This window comes from Triticum urartu, chromosome 7 (genome assembly GCF_003073215.2).
Source record: "Triticum urartu cultivar G1812 chromosome 7, Tu2.1, whole genome shotgun sequence".
Classification (NCBI taxonomy): Eukaryota; Viridiplantae; Streptophyta; class Magnoliopsida; order Poales; family Poaceae; genus Triticum; species Triticum urartu.
Genome location: NC_053028.1, coordinates 281,385,025 through 281,393,988, shown reverse-complemented (window position 1 = coordinate 281,393,988; position 8,964 = coordinate 281,385,025).

The following is an 8,964-nucleotide window of genomic DNA, read 5'->3' as shown; positions in this document are numbered from 1 at the left end:
ACAAGTTATCCTGACAAAAGTGGTCTTTGACTGCAAAAGCCTCTTGTGGTGACGCTGCAATGGGCTCCGCGATGACCTCCATCCTGCCGTCCTGGCGGTCTTGGTCTTGTTGCACCGATATGGAAACCTTTGCTTGATTCCTCGGGACCCCGCGCCTGCTCTTGCCTCCTTAGCACCAAAGAGGAAACTGGTACACAGCGCCCGCTGGCGCCTGCCTGGCCTTGGTCGCCACAGCTCACGTCATATGAACCTCGCGAGGTGCATCTTGCATAGATATCTCTGCTCCTCTGGAGCCAGCCTAGTGAGGCCACCCCCAGGGAGGTCTTGGTGTCGTCCACCTCGCGAGGCTTGGCCCCTCGTGAGGGTATTAGGTTCTTGATGCTGAAGCTGGGCCGTACTGGGCCGTCGACGGAGCCACGCCGTGGGCTGCAGGCATGCCAGTCTGGGTACCCCATTACCAGGACGCCGACAGTAGCCCGCGGGCCCAAGGCGCGCTCGAACTTGGCTTTGAGCTGAAGCCAAAGGGCAAGTGCGGAGCGCCGTGGGTCCCAACCGCTTGCGGCCTCGGTTGACGCATGGCGATTAATGGGACGTGGGCGTCTCCACTTCCCCATGCTGCCTCGGCAACCGTTGGACTTGACAAGACCCTGCTGCATGCAGAGAAAACCATCATTACGTACGATCGTGGAGGCTCGCGGTTGGCCACCTTCCGGCTATAAATGAGGGGAGGGGCGGAGCCCCCTTGCTCATCTTTGTCTTCTCGCCACCCGCTCCTTCTTCCTCCTCCTAGCTTTGCTGACTTGTCGCAACACCCATGGCGCCGATTAGGAGGTTCTCCACTGCGGAGAAAGGGGAAACCCCTCGTGAGGAGCAGGGCCACTCCCACCAAAAAAGAGGCTCAGTCGTCCCTGCGACATTGGCGAGAGGCCAGAGGTGATGCGACCGTGGTACGAGCGGCCTCCGCCTGGCTTCCCGCTCCATCTGTACGCCCGAGCGCAAGGCTCTGGAGAGGGCAGCAGCGCCTCGCACTGCGCAAGCCACGGCCGTGGTGGCCAGGCTGAGGTTGCACGAGCTACAGGTCTGCGAACCCACGCCGAAGGCTCCTCGTGCGAGTTCATGGTGTGGGCGGCGATGCCACCGCGTACATGGATCCAGCTCCCGTGGTTCTTCGCCGTGGAGATGCCGCCGAGGGGGCCACTTGAGTTGTGGCTTCAGCACGTCGGGTGCTGAAGTCTGGCCATGGGGGCAGAGGTCGAGGTCATTCCCTGGGGCAAGATCTTCATGATCCAAGAATGGGGCGAGGTCGCCCACGCCTGCCGCACGGAGGGGGCCCTCGCCATCCACTTTGAGTATGACGCCGCCTCCACGCTGTCCTTCAACGTCTTCAATGAGGAGGGCCGCCGCCTAGAGTGTTTCCCTAGAGGAAGCGGCTTGTGTGGCGCGGCTGCGGGCACCGAGCCCGCCTTCGGTCCTGTGGAAAGCTCCTCCAGCAGCAGCGACGACTCTTGGGAGTCTAGTGACTCTCCCGAGCCTAGCGAGTCTCCAGAGTCGAGCGACGATAGCTACGTGCCGCCGAGCTCTCGCCGTGCCCGGAGCGCGGCAGCGGCATCCGCTCAGCGTCGACGATGATCTAGATGGGGTTGGCGCCGGCCCCACGTGGCCCACTGTTGATGACGGCGTTGATGGCAGTGCCCGTAGCCAAGGCTTGTTGAGGTTTTTCTCCTTTGTTCCCTGCGAGGAATCGAGACAAACCCCGTGGGGGTATGTAAAGAACTTGTAATGCTTTTTCTCTGATGTTTATTATTCTTAGTATAAGGTTGCAGTTGTGTGTCCTGCTTCGGCATTGTTCCCCCTTTTCGTTCTCGCAGTAGCTTAGCGCTCTACGCCGGCAGGTCCTAGTCCCCAGGCAGGCTTCGGTCGTCGCTGGTATGCCAGGTCGCGATGTCGTGGTCAAGGCCAGCAGGTGAGCGGCCCGAGGTCCGGTAAGAGCTCCTGAGGCGCGATGCTCAAGAGGTCCCATTTGGCGTGCAAGCAGCTACTTGAAGGCCGAAAAGGGAAGCAGCATTGTCGGAGCGAGATTACGAGAGTCAAAAATTCTAGGCAGCGGGTTCGCACTAGTTCATATAAGTAACTTATCTTGATGAGCGTGAGGTGATTCCTTTGTGCGGCGCCCGATTTGCGCTTTAGCGGGGGTGCTACTAGGTAGGGCTCACGCTGGCCTCCCCTTTCCTTGCTCATCTAAATGCTCTGCGTCCTCGGGTCCCGACCCTCAAGCGAGGCTCAGCCACCGCTGGTATGCCAGGTCGCGATGCCATGGTCAAGGCCAGGGGGTGAGGGCTGGAGAGTCAGTAGGAGCTCCTGAGGCATGATAATCAGGAGACCCCCCTTTAACGCGCAAGCGAATCGCGTAAAAAAGGGGAGGCCGGTGGGACCGCCTGTAGTTAAGCTCTGGAGATTCCTGTGGGTTAGTCCGAGTGGAGAATATAACTCATAATCGCGTTTGCTGTCCTACCACTGATCTTCCCGTAGGAAGATGAAGCCACTGAGGATCTGGTGAGATGACGTGCACGGGGCGGACCGCGAGCCAGAGCTCAATCTCTTAGATTTGTTAGCGTTGCAGGGACAGACCCAAGCATAAGCGTCGTACCAGCATGTGTACCCCCCGTTGCGAGATGAGCAGGAGGCCAGTCAGGAACACGGGAAGCCACGAAGGGCAACAGGCAAGCAGGTGATAACATAAATCATCTCATGGAAGGAGATAATGCTAGTTCTAAATAGACGCAAAGAATGATACTGATACGTCTCCAACGTATCTATAATTTTTGATTGTTCCATGCTATTATATTATGTGTTTTGGATGTTTATGGGCTTTATTATACATTTTTATATTATTTTTGGGACTAACCTATTGACCCAGAGCCCAGTGCCGGTTTCTGTTTTTTCCTTGTTTTAGAGTATCGCAGAAAAGGAAAATCAAAAGTGTCCAATTGACCTGAAACTTCATGGAACTTATTTTTGGAAGCAAAGCAACCCGGGAGACTTGGAGTCCACGTCAAGGAAGCTTCGAGGAAGCCACGAGGTAGGGGGGGCGCGCCCACCCCCCCTGGGCGCGCCCTCCACCCTCGTGTGCCCCTCGTGGCCTCCTTGACGTACTTCTTCCACCTATATATCTCCATATACCCTAAAACGATCGGGGAGCACAATAGATCGAGGGTTCCACTACCAGAAGCCTCCGTAGCCACCGAAAGCCAATCTAGACCCGTTCCAGCACCCTGCCGGAGGGGGAATCCTTCTTCGGTGGCCATCTTCATCATCCCGGTGCTCTCCATGACGAGGAGGGAGTAGTTCTCCCTCGGGGCTGAGGGTATGTACCAGTAGCTATGTGTTTGATCTCTCTCTCTCTCTCGTGTTCTTGAGGTGATACGATCTTGATGTATCGTGAGCTTTGCTATTATATTTGGATCCTATGATGTTTCTTCCCCCCTCTACTCCATTGTAATGGATTGAGTTTTTCCTTTGAAGTTATCTTATCGGATTGAGTCTTTAAACATTTGAGAACACTTGATGTATGTCTTGCCGTGCGTATCTGTGGTGACAATGGGATATCACGTGATTCACTTGATGTATGTTTTGGTGATCAACTTGCGGGTTCCTCCCATGAACCTATGCATAGGGGTTGGCACACGTTTTTGTCATGATTCTCCGGTAGAAACTTTGGGGCACTCTTTGAGGTTCTATGTGTTGGTTGAATAGATGAATCTGAGACTATGTGATGCATATCGTATAATCATACCCACGGATACTTGAGGTGACATTGGAGTATCTAGGTGACATTAGGGTTTTGGTTGATTTGTGTCTTAAGGTGTTATTCTAGTATGAACTCTAGGGCTGTTTGTGACACTTATGGGAATAGCCCAACGGATTGATTGGAAAGAATAACTTTGAGGTGGTTTCGTACCCTACCATAATCTCTTCGTTTGTTCTCCGCTATTAGTGACTTTGGAGTGACTCTTTGTGGCATGTTGAGGGATAGTTATATGATCCAATTATGTTATTATTGTTGAGAGACCTTGCACTAGTGAAAGTACGAACCCTAGGCCTTGTTTCAATGCATTGCAATACCGTTTACGCTCACTTTTATTATTAGTTACCTTGCTGTTTTTATATTTTCAGATTACAAAAACCATTATCTACTATCCATATTGCACTTGTATCACCATCTCTTCACCGAACTAGTGCACCTATACAATTTACCATTGTATTGGGTGTGTTGGGGACACAAGAGACTCTTTGTTATTCGGCTGCAGGGTTGCTTGACAGAGACTATCTTCATCCTATGCCTCCTACGGATTGATAAACCTTAGGTCATCCACTTGAGGGAAATTTGCTACTGTCCTACAAACCTCTGCACTTGGAGGCCCAACAATGTTTACAAGAAGAAGGTTGTGTAGTAGACATCAAGCTCTTTTCTGGCGCCATTGCCGGGGAGGTGAGTGCTTGAAGGTATATCTTTAGATCTTGCAATCGAATCTTTTTGTTTCTTGTTTTAGCACTAGTTTAGTTTATAAAAGAAAACTACAAAAAAAGGAATTAAGTTTGCCTCATACGCTTCATCTTTTTAATATCTTTCGTGAGTATGATGGAAAGGAAAATTGTGCCAAAGTGTTAGAAGAAGAATGCATTAAAATGTTTGGCACTAAATCTTTGAATGATGAGCATGATTGCAATGTTGTTAGTATGAACTCCTTGAATATCCATGGTACTAATGATGATTGCACTAGTTATGATGAAAATGTCTCCTATAAACATGTCAATTTTTGTGGAGTGCATTGGGTTTGCAAGTATACCCCAAATAGGGAATATAGATATTGCAAGAGGAATAAGTATTTAGAAACTAAATTGTTGCAAGAAAGGCTAGATGATTGTGCTAAAAATTTAAATTTTCTTGGCCGTACTTGTGGACTTTGTAATGAACAGGGTAATTTAGCTATCCGATGCAAATTGTTTCATGATCTAATCGTGTCCAAAAATTGTGATGACTTGATTTCCCTTGCACATTATAATGAACTTAGTTTGCTTATGGGCTACGAAGAAATGAAATGTCTAACTAAGCATCTTCCAGAATTTGCCCGTTATAAACTTCTTGGTTTTGATCTAGAGAAAATTTATATGTATTGTGCGGTGAATTGTATTGAAAATCCTTATATTGCCAACTACATAAAGAAAAGAAAACAAATAGAAGATGAAGGGAATACTAATGAAAGGGAAGAGACTTCCCAATACCCTCCTATTATTTCTTATGATGAATCAGGTAACGAGGAGGAGCCTCCTATTCAACCAATCTCATTAATAAGGAGCTCCAAAAAGAGGATTGAACCCACACATGATGTGGTGAAGAAGAAGAAAAGAAAAAGGAAGAGAGGTAAAAAGATATCTCCCCCAAATAATGCTGCTCCTATTACTATTGTGCCTCATGAAAATATAATTGTGGAAGATAATGATACTTCTTATGATCTTGAAAATCTCTTTGGCACTTGCTTGTAAGAATATGATAATTTCTATACTATTGGTGCTATCCATACTATTGATGATGAGGGTGATTATGCTTATGATATGAAAAGGACCAAGCTTGGGGATGCTATGTTTGATGAAGATGATGTTTTTGAGAATATATTTACTGCAATTAATGTTTGTCCCAAGCTTGGGGATGCTACGTTTAATGAAGATGGTATTTTTAGTCTCCCAAGTTTTGATATGCAAATTTATAATGATGATAGCACGCCTCCTACTTATGATGATTATTGTGATGATACTTATGCTATAAAAAGTAGTGATGATTATATTTATCAAACCTGTCATGATTATGATTACCCTTTTTCTGAACATTACTGTCTGGCCCAGGCCCGCAAACCGAGTCCCTTTTTGGTTCGGCGGGGGGCGGAGGTTGCGCAAAGAGCAGATCGAGGCGAAGCAAGCGGGCGGTTGGTCGTGCGAGGGGTAAATCGAGGTGAAACATGCGAGTGATTTACCCAGGTTCGGGCCGCAAGGATGCGTAAAACCCTACTCCTGCTTTGTGGATTGGTATTGATCTCTAGCTCGGGAGCGAGAGCGAGCGTGAGTGTGTGGAATGCTAAACCTCGCGAGGGCTCTCGAGGTGGCCGACCCCCTCTACGTTGCACACGGGCCTCCTTTTATACTCAAGGGGTTACCGACATAGAGCAACGGGGGCCAAGGGAAAAAGTGGAAAGGGTGCCGTGGGTAGGCACAGCTAGGTGTTGTAGTAGGCACAGCTAGCTGCTACAGCGTTATCATACCTAACCCTGACGGCAGGGGACAAGGGCATTAAATGCCCGTCTGTGTCGCCTAGACAGCACCGAAAGGGACCGCTAGGGATGCCACCGTCTTGCCACGATGGTTGTCTTGTCAGCGCCTGCGTGCCACCGCACGCCCCTAGCTGCACAGCCTCCTGCCACGTGCGCTTGGGAGGGGCCCCGGAGTGACACGTGGGTGGATGTGCTGGAGCGCGGGCGTGGAGTGGGAGCTTGCCACGGCAAGCGCCTTGCCGCGGCCGTCAACTTGTCGCTTCCGGGAGCTCGTCGCTCACCGGGCCTTGCCGGGGCGCGTAGCGTGCCGCGGCAAGTTCCTTGGAATGCCTCGGACGGCCTTCCCGGCAAGCGCCTCTTGCCGGGGTCTTGGGACGCTTCTGATGGCCTTCCCGACAAGCTCCTCTTGCCGGGGTCTTGCCTTCTTCCCGGCAAGCTCCTCTTGCCGGGGTCTTATCTTAAGTACTTTGTTCTTGAATGGTCTTCAAAAGGACCGCGGAGGATCTTGGCGGTGACCTGGCAGGCCTTGCCGCGGGATGCTGCGACTGCCCATGCACAAGTTCGGGGTACTAAGGGTACCCCTACTTTAGTACACCGACAATTACTTTTTTAACGTGGAAACAATTTATAGTATTCAAGTCTCTTATGATACTCCCACTATTCCGAATGAGAAGAATCTTGCTTATGTGGAGAGTAGTAAATTTTCTATGCTTGTAGATCATGAAAAGAATACTTTAGGTGCTGGTTGTATTGTTGAATTCATTCATGATGCTACTGAAAATTATTATGAGGGAGGAACGTATGCTTGTAGGAATTGCAATAATATCAAGTTTCCTCTCTATGTGCTTAAAATCTTAAAGTTATGCTTGTTTTACCTTCCTATGCAAGTTGATTCTTATTCCCATAAGTTGTTTGCTCACAAAATCCCAATTCATAGGAAGTGGTTAGACTTAAAAGTGCTAGTCATATTCCTCATGATGCTCTCTTTATGTTTCAATTCTTATCTTTTATGTGAGCATCATTGAAATCATCATGCCTAGCTAGGGGCGTTAAACGATAGCGCTTGTTGGGAGGCAACTCAACTTTATTTTTGTTCCTTGCTTTTTGTTCCTGTTTAGTAACAAATAATTCATCTAGACTCTGTTTATATGTGGTTTTATGCTTTTAATTAGTGTTTGTGCCAAGTAGAACCTTTGGGAAGACTTGGGTGAAGTCTTTATGATCATGCTGTAAAAAACAGAAACTTTAGCGCTCACGAGAATTTCTGCCATTTTTATTTGGAGATTGATATTTAGTTAATTATTTTTTAAGATGATTAATAGACAAATTCCTCAGGTCCAGCAATTTATGTTAGAATTTTTGGGGTTCCACAAGTATACGTCTGATCCAGATTACTACAGACTGTTCTGTTTTTGACAAATTCTGTTTTCGATGTGTTGTTTGCTTATTTTGATGAATCTATGAGTAGTATCGGAGGGTATAAACCATAGACAAGTTGGAATACAGTAGATATTACACCAATATTAATTTAGAATGAGTTCACAACAGTACCTAAGTGGTGATTTATTTTCTAATACTAACAGAGCTTACGAGTTTTCTGTTAAGTTTTGTGTTGTGAAGTTTTCAAGTTTTGGGTAAAGATTCGATGGGCTATGGAATAAGGAGTGGCAAGAGCCTAAGCTTGGGGATTCCCAAGGCACCCCAAGGTAATATTTAAGGACAACCAAGAGCCTAAGCTTGGGGATGCCCCGGAAGGCATCCCCTCTTTCGTCTTCGTTCATCGGTAACTTTTCTTGGAGCTATATTTTTATTTGCCACATGATATATGTTTTGCTTGGAGCGTCATTTTATTCACTTTTGTTTTGATTGCTATTTGAATAAAATACCAAGATCTGAAATTATTAAATATTAGAGAGTCTTCACATAGTTGCATAATTATTCGACTACTCATTGATCTTCACTTATATCTTTCGGAGTAGTTTGTCATTTGCTCTAGTGCTTCACTTATATCCGTTTAGAGCACGGTGGTGGTTTTATTTTATAGAAATAGATGAACTCTCATGCTTCACTTATATTATTTTGAGAGTCCTAAACAGCATGGTAATTTGCTTTGGTTATGAAACTAGTCCTAATATGATGGGCATCCAAGAGGGATATAATAAAAACTTTCATATGAAGTGCATTGAATACTAAGAGAAGTTTGATGCTTGATAATTGTTTTGAGATACGGAGGTAATAATATCAAAGTCGTGCTAGTTGAGTAGTTGTGAATTTGAGAAATACTTGTGTTGAAGTTTGCAAGTCCCGTAGCATGCACATATGGTAAACCTTGTGTAACAAATTTGAAACATGAGGTGTTATTTGATTGTCTTCCTTATGAGTGGCGGTCGGGGATGAGTGATGGTCTTTTCCTACCAATCTATCCCCCTAGGAGCATGCGCATAGTGCTTCGTTTTTGATGACTTGTAGATTTTTGCAATAAGTATCTGAGTTCTTTATGACTAATGTTGAGTCCATGGATTTTACGCACTCTCACCCTTCCATCATTGCTAGACTCTTCGGTACCGTGCATTGCCCTTTCTCACATTGAGAGTTGGTGAAAACTTCACCGGTGCATCCAAACCCCGTGATATGATACGCT